Source organism: Sphaeramia orbicularis, chromosome 22, assembly GCF_902148855.1.
Source record: "Sphaeramia orbicularis chromosome 22, fSphaOr1.1, whole genome shotgun sequence".
Taxonomy (NCBI): Eukaryota; Metazoa; Chordata; class Actinopteri; order Kurtiformes; family Apogonidae; genus Sphaeramia; species Sphaeramia orbicularis.
Window position 1 is genome coordinate 20,891,647 of NC_043978.1, and position 22,470 is coordinate 20,914,116.

Sequence of the window (22,470 nt, forward strand, 5' to 3'; positions counted from 1 at the left end):
ACATGAAGAAAAAAGAGAAAAGGATCGAAATGTTGCAATATCAACAACTCTATACATGTATTTCTTTGGATCCAGCATCTCTTAATATAAGCGCCTGTTAATAGAGTCCTATTAGTATTTCCAATATTTCCTGCATAAAAAAAATAAACTGAGACACAAGAAAGAAGAACAACAAGAACAATAAAAAGGAGGAGGAGGAGGAGAGGAGGAGGAGGAGGAGGAGGATCAAACTGATGTAGATGTCAATGTATGATTTGGATCGACAGTATAACCCTTTATCAGGCAAGTAGTGCTATTTTGGTAATTTTCAAATACATTATGAAGGCAGTGACAGCAAAAAAAGTTACAGCGAAGACAGTAAGTCGACAATGTGGTCTACAGGGTCTGTAAGGTCCACCTCTGCATGAACAGCGAGTGTACCTGCTTTGTTAGGTACCATGAAGTAATGGTACTAATGTAAGGAATGATGTTCAGAGGGATAATATGGATGTGGACAGGGGTCTGGATCAGCCCTGATGTGGGTGTAATGTTCTAAAAGTGATGTTCTTTTCAACTTACATGTGTTTTTCGTATAATATATATATATATACTATATTAATATATACACACATATACACATATATATACATATATATATATATATATACATATATATAATACACTATATAATACACACATATACATATACACACACACATATTATATATATATATTATATATATACACACATATACATATACACACACATAATATATATATATATATATATATATATATATATATATATATATATATAGATATATATACACTATATACCACACACACACACACACACACACACTTCTGGGCTTTTTTTTTTTGCCACATATGAGTAAGAACCAAATATGGTTACCTCATTGACCTTAATTTTCTACATAATGAAACTTTTTTTTTTTATTTCACAAAAGTAATTAAGTCTTGTTATGTCTCCAATAACACACTGAGGTTGAAATTTTGAATTTCAGAGAATTTCTATGAGTGATTTATAAAGGATTAAGTTAACCCTTACATAGCCAAGTGACTATTTTTGGTCATTTCCAGCACACATTACAAGACAGTGACAGCAACAGTTACAGTGGAGGATAGTGTGTCAAAAAATCAGGTCCAATGTGGTCTACAGGGTCTGTAAGGTCCACCTCTGCATGAACAGTGAGTGGACCTGCTTTGTCGGTACCATGAAGTAATGGTACTAATGTAAGGAATGATGTTCAGAGGGAGAATGTGGATGTGGACGGGGGTCTGGATCAGCACTTATTTTGGTCTAATGTTCTAAAAGTGTGTTCTTTTCAACCTTACCATGTGTTTTCTCGTATCTTGTATATACAGGATATTTCTTGAATTTTTTATTTTTTTCGGTACCTCTCGGTAAGGAACCAAATATGGTAACTTCACTGACCTTGATTTTCTACATAATAAAAATTTTTTGAAAATTTCACAAAAGTATAAGTCTTGTTTTGTACACAGCCCTATTTCTAGGGGTGTGTATTGGCAAGAATCGGCAATATGATACAATCACAATACTAGGGATCATGATACAATATATCACGATATATCATGATACTGTTAATAGGCAATTTTTTTGTTTGTTTCTTTTTTCAAAATGGCAATTTCCTGGAAGAATGAATTACGCTAGACATATGCACAAATACTAACACATTTTTATTTGATCACAACAGGATCTAATGCTTTATCACAACATTTTCCTGTGTTAAAACTTTAATTGTTTACAGACATTACAGTTTAAAGATCCTGCTCAAATGTTCATATTCTATTAGTTCATAACTGACATCATAACATTATTTTTGTGCAATCCCAACAAATGAACTAACATCTGCCTCTCTCAGACAGTAAAAAGTGCTTTTAGGATGCTTCAAATAACCATTATTTAATAAAACAGTTAAATAATAATAAATAAGATATAAACAATAAAGAAAACTAAAAAACAAAAGTGAAACCTCCGCCATATCTGCATTTGAATAAATACCTAAATAATATCAATACAGTACTTTTAATATCGATACAGTATTGTGAAATGAAATATTGTGATATATTGCAGAATAGATATTGTTCTAACACCCCTGACCATGGAGGTGATCAGTGTCTGAAGGTGACACAGGAGAAGTCAGGTTCATCGTAGCAACAGACAATCACCATAGAACCATATGAGGCTCTGAAAGGTTAAGTTTTTGTACTGGTTTACTAGCCTAATAAGACCGGCCTGAAAATCAATACCCTTTACATGTGTACTATACTTTTCATCACTTCTCTTGCCGTCATACTGTCATTTCCCATGAGAAAATGAAGCCCTCTGAAGCCTCTTAAAGTGGCATTCACAGACAAAAAGTGCACTTTTTACAGCCTGTGGAGGTTGTGTCACTGGTGTTTGTTGTTAGGTTATTTCAGAATCAAACCAACAAACAAATTAACCGATCAAGGTAGCAGTTATAATGCAAAGTTTCTGCTCTCATGTGAGTCGACGGTTTCAGAATAGAGCAATAAAACAGTTTTATTTTGACTCAGTGGAAAAATGACAAACTCTGACAGAATCTGACTGAAGGACAGGTGGACTTAACACCACGGTTAAAGGCTGGAACACTGATTTTTCTGCGAGGAAGGGGACATGTTCCTGGTGTCCTATCGTTTTGCCCACTTTGGATTTATTTTAAAACAGGTGTGTCTGGCTCAGTCCAAATGCATAATTGTGTCTAGAAAAACCATTTTGGACTAGTTCAGTGATGCATGACTCAGTTGCTGAAGCAAAACCAGTAATATCAAACATCTCCAAAACTGATCCCTTTTAGCCTGACAATGTCTGTAATACTAAGAAATAAAACCATGTATGGGAACAAAAAGTACATATTACATTATTAAGCTGCAAAACTTATTCCTTTCATATTTCTTTAAGACATGTGTAGGTGATGAGTTGGGATGTTACATTCACCTCTGCATGTAAGTATGATTTTTTTTTTTTAACCTTTAAATGCCCGTTGCTGCTTTTACATAATGTCTGTGAATTATGGGGGTCTTCAGTATGGGCTATGTGTCCTTTTTTTTTGTAAATCTTCTTTACCTTTCTTTTTACTTGTCTTTTACGATCTTCCCTAAATTACTTGTAAGTTCTGACTGTTTATGTGAGATTGCGTTTAAAGGTATTGTGATTTGTATCATATCGCCAGATTCTTGTCAATACACGCCCCTATTTATTTGTGTATTTGGGACACTAATAGTTCATAAAGTTTGAATTTGAACCCTTTCAGGTGCTGCAAAGCTGTCTTATATGCATTTTGACAAAAATCTAGTGGATTTTCTACAACGCTGTTTAAATTCCTTCTTAATTTGTTATGTTTTGTAACTAGATACGTCACGACATTTGCACATATACGGTCAAGACTTCTGACGAACAGTTCTCCGAGTACGCCATAATTGTTTGTCAGCAGCAGCGGTTCTGTAGTCTTGTTTGATATAACAACCCTCAACTTTAATCTGAGCTTTATTGAACATCTACATGATCAGTGAATTAAATATAGGAAAATGCATGATTTACACTGAAAAAATGCAAAATACAGGAAGGTAAATATTGCAAATAATGGTGATAAATCATTTATGAAAGGATAAATATGGAAAAAATTTCATTTGGGAACTAACACAAATGTAGTGCTGGGCCTTTTATGGGTTAATAGTGTAGTGTTGCATAAATAAGAAACTGAAAATACATGAAGAAAAAGAAGGACCCGAATGTGTAATAGCAAGGACTTATTAATCTATTTCATTCGGAGCAAACTGTACAAAGTACTTTCTATTGCTTGAAATTGAGGGAAAATAATAACAAAAATGATAAAATGTATCTAGAATCGCCTAAATTTTACCATTGGTTTTGATATTCATTGTCAGACTCCAATGTTCAGTTATCCAAATGTATGAAATTGAATTACTATGAATTAGATTTACTTTCAACACTTCTGCTATTTAAAATCAGAAGCCAAAAGCTATTTATTCTTCATTATAGAGACCTCTATGGACTGATGACCTCTAATTTAGCCTTTAATGACGACACAACAGGTGGGCAAACTAATTAATGCTAAAAAACAGACTCAAACTACACACTAAATCACTTATTGCGGAATCAGTAACATCTTCAAATCACTTCTTAAAACACATTTTTATAGACTTGCTTTTATGTGATGTCTGCCCCTTTTAATTTTAAATTTGATTTTTTTTATCCTGTTTGATATTAATTTATACTCCCATACATCAGGGGTGTCAAACTCATTTTAGCTCAGGGGCCACATTAAGCCAAATTTGATCTGAAATGGGCCAGACCAGTGAAATAATAACATAATAATATATAAAATAATGTCAGCTCCAAATTTCTTCTATGTTTTAGAGAGAAAAAAGTCAAATTGTGCAATGAAAATGTTTACATCAACCAAATATCCTTTAAAACAATGTAAATAACATGAACAACTGAAATTCTTAAGAAACTAAGTGCAATTTTAACAGTATTATGTCTCAGTTTATCATTTACCATGTGCATTTCAACTTACAGATCACAGTGGATCAAAAAATACACGAAACATTTAATAAAGAGGCAGAATATTGGTAAACTTACATTTCAGATATTTCAAGTTTTTCATATTTGTTCAGGTTATTTGTGTTTTTTTGTGAAATGATAGTTTGTTTTAGTGGAAATACAGCAAAATGACATAAAAATGTTTACATTTAAAAGAGAAACATTGGAGGTTGTGAGTATTTGTCGGTTATAATGATAGTATTTAATGATCCGACCCACTTGAGATGAATTGGTCTGAATGAGGAACTTAAACTAAAATGATTAATATCTTTTGTGTAATTTTGCATTTCACATATTATTCCCACGGGCCAGACTGGACCCTTTGGCAGGCTGGATTTGGCCCCGGGCCACATGTTTGACACCTGTGCCATACATGATGTCGTTTTATCTCATTTCTTCATTTTTGCATTGATTTACAGCATCATGTTACATTCTCCCTGCCCTCTTTACTTCGGTTCACTTAATTTATTCCAAGTGCCATATTTTTTGCATTTGTTGTACACATCTTCTCTTATAGTGTTGCTTCTGTTTCACTGTTTTTACTTGCTTCTTGTATCCTGCTGGTTGTGCCCCTCTGTCAAAGCACTTTGTAAACTTTGTTTTTTAAAGGTGCTATACAAATAAAGCTATTATTATTATTACTATTGCTGGCTACATTCTCAAAAATAGAGGTACCAGCTTGTACTTAAAAGGGTATAAATGCTTGTCGCTGGGGGTGTACTTTTTGAGAGACATTCTGTACCCTTTCGAATGGTCCATTTTTGTACCTTAAGTACTTTACATAGAAAGAAAACACTCATATAGTTGATAACGCCCATGATGTTTAAAGTTTGAACCAGTGGCCTACTTGAGAAAAAAAACAAACAAATAAAACGGCATAGGCAAGCTACGAGATCCAGACATGGAGGTGTGAATGAAAACTTGATAAAACAGAGATTATGGCGATAATCAGAGGTTCTAATAAGCTAATAAATTATTAGGCTATTATCATTGAGCAAATTGGGCTATTAACCTTTCATGTATACTGGTCACTACAGTGGACAGCTATTCTACAGCTCTTCTCTTGTATATTCATGGATTTTGTTGTTTTGTTTTTTTTTGCACGTATCTTTATTAAAGTTTTAACACATTACATACATTTTCTGACATGAACTGGTAACATTGTGTAGATCTCCCCTGAGCGTAATAGTTATAGTTTTCACGCAATTTATCAGTAAATACATGTTTCTTTGCTTCAAAAATTAAACGCATGGTGTCCAGCTGAGTGGACATTTTTGCAACTTCATGAAAAATAGGTTCATAAGAATTTTTTATTATCATTACTATTTTTTATTGTTTTTTTTTTTTTTTTTTTTTTTTACTTTTTAAAAAAAATTTATTTTATTTAATTATCATAAGAACATTTCTAATTGCATTGTTTTTTTCATGCCTAAAGAGGAATAAAAACACTCAGGAAAAAATCTTGATTAAGGTTCTCATAATTCGTGCATGAAAGGGTTAAATTAAAACACAAATTATTATTAAATATAATATAGAGTAATTACAGTATGATACATAAATAATGCGCTAACCCTACTGTTAAACTATAATTAGGCCTACTGTTAAGTTATCCTAGCCTATAGCATATTCTTATGGTCTACACATATTTTTTAATGCTGCAGGGTAACTTATAGTACAAATTTGTACTTTACATAACTTTGGACCCTTTTTCATAGTCGAAAGGTGCAATTCTGGCCTCCTAAAGACCAATACTGTACTTAAAAAATGTACTTACAGGTACATAATGTTATGATCTCGTACCTCTATTTTGAGAGTGTACGACTGAACTAAAAAACACCATTTTTTTAGACACGAGACAAAATTTCAAGTCTGATTCCTCCAATAACGTCAAAGTAGCAGCACAAGTGGCCCGTGAGGACTATTTAAAGCTATTTTCACCAATGATTTGAGCGTTTCAGTGAGTGTCGGACTCTTGAATGCATAAAGTGCATGCAGTTTGATGTGTATTAACAGTCGTATAGAGAGACGGAGGTGGTGGATGTGAGTGGCTGTCACACAGACTCATTCAGAAGGACATGGTGTAGAGCTGTCATCATGAGAGAAAAAGCCCGCAGGCAAGAGCTCTCAGGAATCTGTGCTGTGTGTGCAGCTTCAGATAGGGCAAATCACCAAGTCCACTTTTCCTGGAGCAAATCAGCAGTTCAGCAATCCTCCTCTTCCTCCTCCTCCTCCACCAACACTAACCATCCTCCACCAACACTAAATCCCTTCACCTACATGCAGGTTGAAGGCACCAACTAGCACCAGCACCAGCACTGACACACAAACACACACCCACATCCATATGAAACCAAGCAGGGGGGAAAATAAAAAATAAAAAGGCACGTGAAACGCATTCAATATATTGTAAGTAGTTTTGCACAAGAAAAAAAAAAAAAAAGAAGAAGACTCGCCTAGTGGAGCTTGTAGTTGTGCCATGGTGGTGTGGACAGTGTTAATCTGACAGCGTGCCATAGCAGAAGTAGAAACAAAAAAAAAATCTCCACAGCAGGAAACCGAGTGTAAAACATTGTAACATTCGAGATCCGTCTTTGGATCGGATCTGCGGCTTCATTTCTAGATCATTACGCGCTCATGTTGCAGCCGAGTTGGTCAAAGCACAGGCTACACAAGCGATCCGATCATCTCCCACTGTGACGGGATTGCAGCCGAGGAGTCGTGGGATTTTTTTTTTCTATTATTATTATTATTATTATTATCATTGCACTAGGTTTAGGATTTACCTCGAAATTAATCCGCGGTCCGTCCCGTTTCCGCGGTCCGACTCAGTTTGGGTTCGGTCGGGCTGCGTGCGTCGACCTGCTGGGGAGCGATCCACGGACCGAACAGCCCACTGGAGCTGGAGACATGGTGAACAAATCGGTGAGCGGTGACCTACTTCCGAAGTGGCATGCTGGAGATAATATTCATGCGCTGCATTCGCATTCGCCGTTGCACCGGGACATCCCTACACACACACACACACATATACACACATATATATACACACACACACACACATATACACACACAACGCCAAATCCCAGGCATGTTCCCGTCATATTCCTGCAGGGACTAAACTGTGTCTGCGCTCATCACTGGGGAATTTTCCACACTTAACAGTCATTTTAATTCCACGTACGTCCCTGCAAGAAATATGGACTTCTCTAATAGACCCATTCATCTGTTTTATGAATATTATTAGAAGGAAACACTTTTATTAAGATTATTATAAAAGGTTTAGACTTTAGAGTAAAAATGAATCAATAAATACCCTGAAATTTTACAAACTTTCAATAAACATGATTTAAAAAAAAAATAGTGTCATGTTTTGTTTGTTTTTTTGATGGGGTGATGTGAGTTATTATTAAAAAAAATGTCTAAGTTTAAAGTAAGATTGGTTGAGTTCCAAGTGAAAGTGAAGAGAGCCAAAAATAATAGAAGTCAATATGCCCCCCCCCCAAAAAAAAACACACAAAAGATGCACATAAAAATGAGTGTAACAGGACAAAAACTCTGAAAAACTTTATAAAAGACTTCAGAAAAGAATCAAGAAAAAGATGGAACAAGATGAAAATGATGCAAAAAAACACAGATAAAAATGATGTAGCGGACAAAAATTTAGTGAAATATGTAACAGCAAAATGTTGATAAAAGACAAAAAAAATTTTGATGAAAATGATACAAAAGATTTAAATCGTATGCAACCGGACAAAATAACATGAAATATGCATCAGTGAACAAAATTATTCTAAAAGAAATCAAGCAAAAATAGACCAAAAGGTGTAACAAGATGAAAACCATGTAAAAGATGTAGATAAAATGATGCACTAGGACAAAAATTTTTGAAATATCTATGAGGACAAAAACTGTTGCAAAAGATATAAGGCGAGAATAAAGTAAAAGATGTAACAGGATGAAAACAACGGATAAAATTGCTATAAAATACAATCATTACGTCAAATCCCAGGCATGTTCCCGTCATATTCCTGCAGGGACTAAACTGTGTCTGCGCTCATCACTGGGGGAATTTTCCACACTTAACAGTCATTTTAATTCCACGTACGTCCCTGCAAGAAATATGGACTTCTCTAATAGACCCATTCATCTGTTTTATGAATATTATTAGAAGGAAACACTTTTATTAAGATTATTATAAAAGGTTTAGACTTTAGAGTAAAAATGGATCAATAAAATACCTGAAATTTTACAAACTTTCAATAAACATGATTTAAAAAAAAAATAGTGTCATGTTTTGTTTTGTTTTTTTGATGGGGTGATGTGAGTTATTATTAAAAAAATGTCTAAGTTTGAAAGTAAGAATTGTTGATTCCAAGTGACAGTTGAAGAAGCCAAAAATAACTAGAAGTAAATATGCCCCCCCCCCCCAAAAAAAACAAAAAACACACACAAAGATGCACATAAAACTGATGTAACAGGACAAAAACTCTGAAAAACTTTATAAAAGACTTCAGAAAAGAATCAAGAAAAAGATGGAACAAGATGAAATGATGCAAAAAAAACACAGATAAAAATGATGTAAGAGGACAAAAAATTTGCTGAAATATGTAACAGCAAAATGTTGATAAAGACCAAAAAAATTTTGATGAAAATGATACAAAAGATTTAATATTATGCAACCGGACAAAAATAACATGAAATATGCATCAGGACAAAATTATTCTAAAAGAAATCAAGCAAAAATAGACCAAAAGGTGTAACAAGATGAAAACCATGTAAAAGATGTAGATAAAAATGATTGCAACAGGACAAAAATTTTTTGAAATATCTATGAGGACAAAACTGTTGCAAAAGATATAAGGCGAGAATAAAGTAAAGATGTAACAGGATGAAACAACGGATAAAATTGCTATAAAATACAATCATTACGTCAAATCCAGGCATGTTCCCGTCATATTCCTGCAGGGACTAACACTGTGTCTGCGCTCATCACTGGGGAATTTTTCCACACTTAACAGTCATTTTAATTCCACGTACGTCCCTGCAAGAATATGGACTTCTCTAATAGACCCATTCATCTGTTTTATGAATATTATTAGAAGGAAACACTTTTATTAAGATTATTATAAAAGGTTTAGACTTTAGAGTAAAAATGGATCAATAAAATACCTGAAATTTTACAAACTTTCAATAAACATGATTAAAAAAAAAAAAAAAAATAGTGTCATGTTTTGTTTTGTTTTTTTGATGGGGTGATGTGAGTTATTATTAAAAAAAAATGTCTAAGTTTAAAGTAAGATTGTTGATTCCAAGTGAAAGTTGAAGAAGCCAAAAATAATAGATGTAAAAATGCCCCCCCCCCCCCCCCCAAAAAAAAAAACAACAACAACAAAACCCAAAACAAACACAAAAGATGCACATAAAAATGATGTAACAGGACAAAAACTCTGAAAAACTTTTATAAAAGACTTCAGAAAAGAATCAAGAAAAAGATCCAATGATATGAAAATGATGCAAAAGACACAAATAAAAATGATGTAACAGGACAAAAATTTAGTGAAATATGTAACAGCAAAATGTTGATAAAAGACAAAAAATTTTTCGATGAAAATGATACAAAAGATTTAATATTATGCAACCAGACAAAATTACATGAAATATGCACCAGGATAAAATTATTCTAAAAGAAATCAAGCAAAAATAGACCAAAAGATGTAACAAGATAAAAAACCGTGTAAACACGCTAATAAAATGATGCAGCAGGACAAAAATTAAATAAAATATGTATAAGGGCAAAAACTGTTGCAAAAGACATAAGACGAGAATGAAGAAAAAGATGTAACAGGATGAAAAGAATGGATAAAATTTTATAAAATACAAATCCCAGGCATGTTCCCGTCATATTCCTGCAGGGACTAAACTGTGTCTGCGCTCATCACTGGGGAATTTTCCACAATTAACAGTCATTTTAATTCCACGTACGTCCCTGCAAGAAATATGGACTTCTCTAATAGACCCATTCATCTGTTTTATGAATATTATTAGAAGGAAACACTTTTATTAAGATTATTATACGGTCTTCTCTCAGTAAAATGATTAATAAAATACTGAAGTTTACAAACTTCCAATAAACACGATTTTTAAAAAAAGTGTCCTTTTTTTTTTTAAATTGGGTGATATGAGTAATTATATAAAAACATTTCGAAGTGTAAAGTAAGATTGTTGATTCCAAGTGAAAGTTGAAGAAGCCAAACATAATAGAAGTAAAAATGCCAAAAAGAAAGAAAAGAAAACAAACCAACACGAACACACAAAAAAAAGCAGATTAAAATGATGTAACAGGAGAAAAACTCTGAAATATGTATCAGGACAAAACTTTTATAAAAGACTTCAGATGACAATCAAGAAAAAGATGGAACAAGATGAAAATGATGCAAAAAACGCAGATAAAAATGATGGAACAGGTCAAAAATTTAGTGAAATATGTAACAGCAAAATGTTGATAAAAGACAAAAAAAATTTGATGAAAATGATACAAAAGATTTAAATATTTTGCAACTGGACAAAAATAACATGATATATGCATCAGGACAAAATTATTCTAAAGGAAATCAAGCAAAAATAGACCAAAAGGTGCAACAAGATGAAAACCATGTAAAAGATGTAGATAAAAATGATGCAACAGGACAAAAATTTTTTGAAATATGTATGACGACAAAAACAGTTGCAAAAGATATAAGGCGAGAATAAAGTAAAAGATGTAACAGGGTGAAAACAACGGATAAAATTGCTATAAAATACAATCATTACGTCAAATCCCAGGCATGTTCCCGTCATATTCCTGCAGGGACTAAACTGTGTCTGCGCTCATCACTGGGGAATTTTCCACACTTAACAGTCATTTTAATTCCATGTACGTCCCTGCAAGAAATATGGACTTCTCTAATAGACCCATTCATCTGTTTTATGAATATTATTAGAAGGAAACACTGCTATTAAGATTATTATACAGTCTTCTCTCAGTAAAAATGAATTATTAAAATACCTGAAATTTTACAAACTTCCAATAAAAATGATTTTTTTTTTTTTTAAATAGTGTCATGTTTTTTTTAATTGGGTGATATGAGTAATTATTATAAAACATTTTGGAGTTTAAAGTAAGATTGTTGATTCCAAGTGAAAGTTGAAGAAGCCAAACATAATAGAAGTAAAAATGCCAAAAACAAACAAACAAACAAACACAAAAAAATGCAGATAAACATGATGTAACAGGACAAACCTCTGAAATATGTATCAGGACAAAACTTTTATAAAAGATTTCAGACAAGAATCAAGAAAAAGATGCAACAAGATGAAAATGATGCAAAAGACGCAGATAAAAATGATGTAACATGACAAAAATTTTGTGAAATATGTAACAGCAGAATGTTGATAAAAGAAAAAAAAAAAAACGTTAGATGTGTCTGCGCTCATCACTGGGGAATTTTCCACACTTAGCAGTCATTTTAATACCACGTACGTCCCTGCAAGAAATATGGACTTCTCTAAAAGACCCATCCATCTGTTTTATGAATATTATTAGAAGGAAACACTGCTATTAAGATTATTATACAGTCTTCTCTCAGTAAAAATGAATTAATAAAATACCTGAAATTTTACAAACTTCCAATAAACATGATTTAAAAAAAATAATAAATAGTGTCATGTTTTTTTTTTTAATGGGGTGATATGAGTAATTATTATAAAAAATGTCTAAGTTTAAAGTAAGATTGTTGATTCCAAGTGAAAGTTGAAGAAAACAAACATAACAGATGTAAAAATGCCAAAAAAAAAAAAAACAACACAAAAAAAAACACAAAAAAACGCAGACAAAAAGGATGTAACAGGACAAACCTCTGAAATATGTATCAGGACAAAACTTTTATAAAAGACTTCAGAGAAGAATCAAGAAAAAGATGCAATGATATAAAAATGATGCAAAAGATGCAGATAAAAATGATGTAACATGACAAAAATTTTGTGAAGTATGTAACAGCAAAATGTTGATAAGGGACAAAAAAAAATTTGATGAAAATGACACAAAAGATTTAAATATGATGCAACCGGACAAAAATTACATGAAAATGCATCAGGATAAAATTAGTCTAAAAGAAATCAAGCAAAAATAGACCAAAAGATGTAACAAGATGAAAACCGTGTAAAACACGCCAATAAAAATTTTGCAACAGGACAAAAAATTTTTGAAATATGTATGAGGACAAAAACTGTTGCAAAAGATATAAGGCGAGAATAAAGTAAAAGATGTAACAGGATGAAAACAATGGATAAAATTTTATAAAATACAAATCCCAGGCATGTTCCCGTCATATTCCTGCAGGGACTAAACTGTGTCTGCGCTCATCACTGGGGAATTTTCCACACTTAACAGTCATTTTAATTGACTGTTGACTTTAATTGACTTTAGAGTAAAAATGAATCAACAAAATACCTGAAATTTACAAACTTCCAATAAAAATGATTATTTTTTAAAAATGGTGCCATTTTTTTTATTGGGTGATATGAGTAATTATTATAAAAAAAATGTCTAAGTTTAAAGTAAGATTGTTGATTCCAAGTGAAAGTTGAACAAGCCAAACATAATAGATGTAAAAATGCCAAAAAACAAACAAACAAAAGAACAAGATGAAAACAATCCAGATAAAAATGATGTAAAGGGAGAAAACTCTGAAATATGTATCAGGAAAAAATTTTTCTAAAAGATTTCAGACAAGAATCAAGAAAAAGATGCAATGATATGAAAATGATGCAAAAGACGCAGATAAAAATGATGTAACAGGACAAAAATTTAGTGAAATATGTAACGGCAAAATGGTAATAACCGATATAAGACAAGAATGAAGAAAAATATAATATGAAACTGATGCAAAAGACACATATGATGCAACAGGACAAAAATTACATGAAAATGCATCAGGATAAAATTATTCTAAAAGAAATCAAGCAAAAACAGACCAAAAGATGTAACAAGATGAAAATGATGTAAAACACGCCAATAAAAATGATGCAACAGGACAAAAATTGAATGAAATATGTATGAGGACAAAAACTGTTGCAAAAGACATAAGACGAGCATGAAGAAAAAGATGTAACGGGATGAAAACAATGGAGTGTTATCACGTTTTGTTTTGTTTACAGTTTATTCACTCCTTTGGCGAAGTTAAAAAAAAAGTGCCTTAAGTTTAAAATTATTTAGAAATATTGAATTGAGATGGTAGAAATGTTTTTGTTGTTGATTTTAAAAAAAAATGTTTTGTTATTAAGGTGTGAATGCTCGATGCTATACACATTTAAGTTGATGTAAGCAGTGTATTAGGTGAAAAGGATAGGCAAAAAAATAAGCCTTTGCTTCTAGCCTATTCCTTTTTTTGGTTTTTATGTTTATTACGATTAATGTACTAAGTACAATGATTGATGTAAAACCAAAATAAATTTATTCATTCATTCATTCAGTTTAAAGTTTAAAGTAAGATTGTTGATCCCTAGTGAAAGTTGAAGAAGCCAAACATAACAGACAAAACTACAAAAAAAATAGACAAAACAAAAAACCAACATAAAAACGAGGCAAAAGATTAAGATAAGAATGCGGTAACGAGACAAAATGAAGTATGGATTAGGACAAAATTGTTATAAAAGACATAAGACAAGAATGAAGAAAAACATAAGATGAAAATAATGCCAAAGACGCATATAAAAATCATGTAACGGTGAAAATTGAATGAAATATGTATCAGGGTAAAGCTGTTGCAAACGAGATAAGACGAGAATAAAGAAGATGTAACAAGATAAAAATGTTGCAAAAGACGCAGATACAAATTATGTAACAAGACAAAAATTGAGTGAAATATGTATGAGGACAAAAACTGTTGTAAAAGACATAAGATGAGAATGAAGAAGATATTAGATGAAAACGATACAAGATGCAAATATGATGCAACAGGATAAAAATTGCATGAAATAGGCATCAGGACAAAATTATTCTAAAAGAAATCAAGCAAAAATAGACCAAAAGGTGTAACAGGATGAAAATGATGTAAAAGATGCAGATAAAAATGATGCAACAGGACAAAAATTAAATGAAATATGTATGAGGACAAAAACTGTTGCAAAAGACATAAGACTAGAATGAAGAAAAGGATGTAACAGGATGAAAACAATGGATAAAATTTTATAAAATACAAATCCCAGGCATGTTCCCGTCATATTCCTGCAGGGACTAAACTGTGTCTGTGCTCATCACTGGGGAATTTTCCACACTTAACAGTCATTTTAATTCCATGTACGTCCCCAAGATTATTATACAGTTTTCTCTCAGTTCTTGACTTTAGAGTAAAATGAATCATTAAAATACCTGAAATTTTACAAACTTCTAATAAACATGATTTAAAAAAAATATTGTAATTTTTTTTTTTTTTTTTTTTTTAAATGACATTAGTTTAAAGTTTAAAGTAATATTGTTGATCCCGAGTGAAAGTTGAAGAAACCAAATATAATAGATGTAAAACAACAGAAAAAACCCAAAATCAAACAATGCAAAAGATGCGGATAAAATGAGGAAATGGGACAAAAACTCAATGAAATATGTATCAGGACAAAATTTTTATAAAAGACTTCAGACAAGAATCAACAAAAAGACGCAACAAGATGAAAATTATGCAAAAGACACAGATAAAATGACATATCAGGTCAAAAATTACATGTAATATGCATCAGGACAAAATTGTTATAAAAGACATAAAGCAAAAACAGACCAAAAGACGTAACAAGATGGAAATGATGTGAAACACGCAAATAAAAATGATGCAACAGGACAAAAATGGAATATGAATCAGGATAAAATTGTTATAAAAGACTTCAGACAAGAATCAAGAAAAAGATGCAACAAGATGAAAATGATGCAAAAGACGCAGATAAAAATGATGTAATAGGACAAAAATTTAGTGAAATATGTAACAGCAAAATGGTGATAAAAGACATAAGACAAGAATGAAGAAAAACATAAGATAAAACCGGTGCAAAAGACGCAAATATGATGCAACACTATGAAAATTACACGAAATATGCATCAGAACAAACTGATACTAAAAGAAATCAAGCAAAAATAGATCAAAATATGTAATAAGATGAAAACCATGTAAAAGAGGCAGATAAAAATGATGCAACAGGACAAAAATTGAATGAAATATGTATGAGGACAAAAACTGTTGCAAAAGACATAAGACGAGAATGAAGAAAAACATAAGGTGAAACTGATGCAAATATGATGCAACAGGATGAAAATGTAATGAAATATGTATCAGGATAAAACTGTTGCAAAAGAGTTAAGATGAGAATGAAGAAAAAGACGCAACAATATGAAAATGTTGCAAAGGCGCAGATAAAAATGATGTAACAGGACAAACATTATATGACATATGCATCAAGACAAAATTATTATGAAAGACAAAACAAAAATTGACCAAAAGATTTAACAAGATGAAAATGATGTAAAACATGAAATAAAATGATGCAACAGGACAAAATTAAATGAAATATGTATGAGGACAAATTGGTACAAAACATTTAAGATGAGAATGAAGAAAAGATGGAAGAGGATGAAAACAATGTATCAGGACAAAACTGTTATAAAACGGTAATTACGTCAAATTCAAAGCATGTTCCCGTCATATTCCTGCAGGGGCTAAACTGTGTCTGCACTCATCACTGGGGAATTTTCCACAATTTACAGTCATTTTGCGTCACTGCAAGAAATATGGACTCCTTTAACAGGGCCATTCATCTGTTTTATTAATATTATGATAAGGAAACAGTTTTCTTTCAGCCCATCTCTTTAGAGTAAAAACACAGAGGAAGTTTACAAAGTTTACAAAGTCCCAAAAAATATGATCTTTAAAAATAAGTTTATCAGGATAAAAATGTACATATTAGGTGAAATCAGTAATTAATGTCTGAGGGTGTATTCACACCTACTTTGTTTGGTCCATTTAAAACAAACCAGAGTTTGTTTCCCCGGAAAGTCTGGACTTTTTTTTAGATGTGAATACAAACATGTGAACTCTGATTCAAATCAAACAAACGGACTCTGGGTCAGTTCACTTCTGGTGTGAATATAACCAGCCTCAAGCCAAAACAAACCAATGAATCTTGCACCTTCTTGTGCTTGACGAGCCACCGTAGCAGCTGAAAGTAGCCGAGGTTCACAGGTGGTCAGAGCTAACAGCAGCAGCCATGAGCTGTGGACAGACGTGGTGCAATGAGGATATTGAATGTCTTATTGACATTTGGTCAGATGTCCATATTATGAAACTGGCTGCGAATGAGCTGTTCTTGACAGTTAACATAATTTTCGAAAATTTGTGTCTGTAAAAATAGAATAAATATTCAGAAAATGATAACTGTATGTAGGACCTCCACGTCTGTTTTCATATACACCCACTGTCTCTGATTCACCCCGCCCCCAGCTTTTCTGTCCAATGCCAGCGTAGTTCATCACATGCGTGCTTCTGTTTACACATTTTGGTTCACTAGCAAAAAGTGTAATGAGAATGCAATCCGACCCAAATGAAAAAAATAAAGTCCGCATTTGATCCGAATCAAATAAGCGGACCAAAGGACTTTTCGGGTGTGAATACACCCTAAAGGCGGCCATACACTGTGCGATTTTAGAGACGATTTCTCACTCGTGCGACTGTTTCTGGGATCGGGCCAGATGTGCCTCTGATTGTGCGTCGTGCAGTGTACATAGGGTAAGGAAAAGCGATTAACACCTCACGACCACCTCACAACCAGCAATCGTGTGTTCGCAAGGAAAACGGAGCTGTTTGAAATCCTGCTCGTCCTTGTGAGGGTATCGCACTGTCAAAGCAGTGCCATGAGCCGATGTGCCTCAAATTCTCACACTGTGCATGCGTGAACACAGAAGCGTACCGTAGCGTACAAGCTAACAGTAGCTGGCTATTGGCCTAGTGCAGTTTAGCTTTTGCAGCTTACCTCTAGTTCCCTTTGCTGTAGGATTGACAGCCCATACTGTCCATGTCTGGACAACAAATTCCTGCACCAAACATGTCGTCGTCTTTTCTTCTTTTTCAATTCCTCACAGATAATAGCACGTATTGCCAAAGCAGCTCGTTGGTTTTTGTTTAGCACTACCATTTCGTGACTCATGCCAATACACAGTCGTCTATGCACTTACGGATTCCTTGGTATTTTAATGTTGTATTTCTGGATACAACACTTGAACGTGTGGTGCGTCCTCTGGTGTATGGTCCTACAGTGTGAGCAGTCAGGTCGCATACGAGCATCGGTCTGTACAGTGTGAGAACATGAATCGTGAGCCTGACTTTACGACTGATTCGCACAGTTTGAGATGGAGCTGCGTGCAACGATCAAAATAATCGTACAGTGTATGGCCGCCTTAAGGCTACATTCAGACTGGAGGCAAATGTGGCCCAAATCTGATTTTTTTTGCCCATATGTGACCTGTATCTGATCTGTTACAGTTTGAACAGCACAAATCCGATTTTTTCAAACCCAACCTAGGCCACTTTCATATGTGGTCCTAAATCCGAGACGTATCTGATATTTTGCTATGCGACGTCAGTCTGAACGGCCAGCTCACATTTATCTGACCTTTATGTCATTGAAATGTGACAAACGTCACAATTCAGCATCTCAGGAGGAGGAGCAATGGGAAAACATACTACTTCCATAAACACAGTGCATGCCTGCATGGTCACGTTTTACGTCAGGACCTCTTTTTGCGCATGCAGGTCACTTCAGGGTCACATTCAGTTCATACTCAAAACTGATAGAAGTCGCATTTAATGTGTAATATGAACGAGCACACAAAAAAATCTGATTTCACCAAAAAAATTTGAATTTAGCATTAAGACCTGCTGTCTGAACGGAACCTAAGTTTAAAGTAAGATTATCGGTCCCAAGTGACAGTCGAAGAAGCCAAATGTATTCATAATAAACTTAAAAACGACAGAAAAAACATAAAGATGAAAACGATGCAAAAGACACAGATAAAAAAATATGTAAAAACAAATTTTTTTATAAAATAAGTAAGACAAGGTTAACATAAAGTTAGAAAAAATTAGGTGCACCTTAAATAACTATCAATAATTTTTTCAAAATATGGGAGCCTCTTTTTCACTGCATGAATATGTTACCTGGCCTGGAACTGTAAATACATTTTAGGTGTTTATATTGTTATTGACCTGTTTTGTTTATTTATTTGTTTTCTTTCTTTCTTTAACAGTACCAGAATACACTGTCTTGACTGTCTTACTGTCTTGTCTTGACTCGTTTGTACTGCCTTGTTTTTTTTTCTCCTTGAGTTCTGTTTGTTTATCATGTCCGGTGTCAATCTCTGTATCATGAATTCATTGCTTGAAATTATAAACGTTATACTTGTTAAATGAAAAGTTCTATAAATCTTGAAAAGTTCTATAAATAAAGTTAAAAAAATAAATAAGACAAGAATAAACAACTAAAATTAAAAAAAAAAAAAACAGTGAGAAAGTGTCCATTTTGATATACAAGAATTCCATATTTATCTCAGAATGCGCTTTGACGTTTTTTCTGGTTGTTATTTTTTGCGTTGTGATAGTATTTGCACTTTACCTGTTTGCCAAGCAACAAAACATTTCAGAAATCTAAAGAAGAGCGACCAAACATTAATATTTTGTGTTTTATTTGGTAGCATATGCAAAACTAGAAAAGGGCAGACCTCCACCAAGGCAGATCAGCGCCCCCCCCCCCAGTCACCACCAAAATTTGACCATTTGTTCCTTGTGCCAGTATCAACATTTCCTGAAAATTTCATCAAAATCCATCCATAACTTTTTCAGTTATCTTGCTAACAGACAAACAAATAAACCCTGATGAAAACACAACCTCTTTGGTGGAGGTAATAAACGTAAAAACGACAGAAAAAACAACAAGATGAAAACAATGCAAAAGAAACATAAAAAATTATGTAAAAACAAAATTTTTATAAAATAAGTAAAACAAGAATAAATAACAAACAAACAAAAAAAAACCAGCGAGATAGTATCCATTTTAATATACAAGAATTTCATATTTATCTCAGAATGCTCTTTGATGTTTTTCTGGCTGTTATTTTTTATAGTATATTTTTTATAGTATATTTTTTATAGTATTTCTGCTTTCCCCGTTTGCTGAGCAATAAAGCATTTCCGAAATGTAAAGAAGAGCGACCAAACATTAATATTTTATGTTTTATTTGGTAGCGTTATGCAAAATAAACTCCAAAGACATAAGGATTAATTCTGTGAAAATCACAGCCTGTGATCTCAAGCCAAATTCTGACATTATAATATAAAAGAAATGTCACCATATTTGACATAAAAGCATTGTTTTACAGCCCTGCTTTGAGGTACATGTGTTTTAATGGATTTTACACTTAAAATAAGCCTTGAAAAACAGACACACACAACTGCCATTAACCATTAGAGTGACACTCATGACCGGGAATTGACCATTGGATGTTAACAGGAGTGAGCGGCACAGAACGGAATTACGTAAGATTATTATACACTCACGACAGGACACGTCTAAACCCCTAATCAGGATACCAGCAGCGTTAACACCAAGTATAAAAATCACTGTCAAGCTAATAATGAGTAACGCATCCATAACATAAATCCCTAAAGGAGTGATTTCTTTTTGCAGATTAATGACAGCAGAAAATAGACACACACATCCCTCTTAATTAGGCTCATTTACTGTATCCTCTTTCTTAATGAGACATTGAATCTAATAACGTTGACGAGTGCGGCGGCCGCTCATCATAACGTCTTAAAGAAACATACGTCAGACTGTTATGATAAACAAAATGTCAGCGATAATCACTCGGAAAAAAAACTTTGCAGCAGGTCGAGCTTTTTAACAAGGATCCAAAAGCCACAATGTTATCAAGTTAGCATGTAGTCAGAACAGAGCCTAATTGGGATAAATGCTGATTGTCCTCATCAATATCCGCTTTACAGTGTGTAATTAACAGCTGTAAACGAGCTGAGTGTGTTGAGTTAATGAGGCGTGAGCACCGGGGGAAGCTGAGGGAGTATAGACTGCTGAGAGCTGACCTGCACCGCAATAAACACACTGCAACACACTGCAGAGATGTGCACGGCCACTGCGACCAAACGCTTCCGACATGCGGGAAGTCCTCCATCGCTCGCTCGCTCAAGTCCTGGTGAGAATTAGAAAGAGTTGAGACGGCGTCGACAGTGTTACTGAACAGCAAAGACTAATTAAAAATCCTCAGAAAATTACATTATTAATTGAAACTAGAGCTGTAACTATGACGATGACAGTGATAGAATCTTACACCGTATACACCACATTGTGTTGATTTCAGGTTCAGGTTCTTCTATTTATACCCGGAGGCAGATTTGCTTCGCAGTTAGATAATGACATCCTTTTGACATCTCTCAAAACATAATGACATGTAACGTGAAACGAAGACATGAGTTAACTCTTTAAAGCCTGACGTGTCACCGCTGACATACCCTGTGCATATGCAGTTTAGATGGCTGTAACTCTTTCACTGTTTGGTAGTTTAAGTTTGTTTAGTTTTATTTCAAGCACATAGTACGGTGGTCGACGAGGGCCGAACGCATTGCAACGGCCCAATGCGTCTCAGTTTGAGAAAACAGCTGCATATACAGAAATGATGCAAATTCACAAACTTAAACACAAGTTTAAACGAGGTACAAAAAGAGGAATGTGGTGCAAATGAAAAAACGTGCTGCAAGAAACAAAAACACATGCTAGGGCTGGGCGATATGGAAAAAAAGTCATATCAATATCACAATTGCTTTTTTCATATCAGACGATATCGATATGTATCACAATATAAGTCAAGTCACTATTTTTCGTCAAGCTTAAATTTTCCGTTACTCATATGTTAGTTGTGAAGACATCAGAGAGAGAGAGAAAGAAATACATATGTTGCGGTACTTATGGATAAGTCTCTCTCTCCGCTCTTAGAATTACCTCCCCTCACTCTTATGTATTATTCCCCCTGCTTTATTCACACACACACACACACACACACATATCCCGCCCCCTTCTGTTGAGCTGTGCGTACTTCCGTGCAATAACTAGCGTAAACTGAAAGTGAAACAACATGCTTTGACCGTCCAACTCCCGGCTTTTATGCCTCTGTTGTATGCCAGTACTTTTCAGTAACCCGGTTGCCCGAGTTCTTGGTCACATTTTCTCCCAAGGGAACACTCATTACCTCCCGCTGCAGCCCAAACATTAGCGTATGTGCTGCAGCTGCTCTTACACCTGTGTTGTGTGTGTCAACCTAACTTGACATGGCTCTTAACATTGGTTCAGTGCGGTGCTACTTAATTATGATTGGCTGTTCTTATGTCTGTCAAAACATGACGAATGAATTCTGTCGAAACTGTATCAAGCACATCTCATATTTCTACTGAGAAAAAGTTATATCGCGATATATATTGTTATCGTTTTATCGCCCAGCCCTAACACAAGCATAATCATCAAATGCTCTGCAAATAGAGAAACAATGCAAACTAAGAAAACATCTGCAAACAAAAACGATGCATAATCAGTCACTACAACAGAAGTGCTCCAAACCTGTAGGGGGCGCTGTCAGCAGAACAGCTCAATGCAGAGACACACAGGATGGAGAGGGAGATGGAGAACAGCTGACTGACAGTGTTTCAAACTACAGTGGGAACAAATTGAAGTTACAGCGTATCACGGTAATGTGACTTTTATTTATTTATTTATTTATTTATTTA

At 33.8% G+C, this 22,470-nt stretch overlaps 1 protein-coding gene across 1 annotated transcript in view; it reads right to left on the bottom strand.

Moving 5' to 3' along the window:
- The window catches only part of bahd1 (bromo adjacent homology domain containing 1), a 36,312-nt gene extending 28,691 nt beyond the window's left edge, over positions 1 to 7,621 (bottom strand). The window contains 1 exon segment of the mRNA XM_030126780.1: positions 7,393 to 7,621. The gene's annotated coding sequence lies outside the window, so the exon portion shown is untranslated.
- Between the last annotated feature and the right edge of the window lie 14,849 nt (positions 7,622 to 22,470).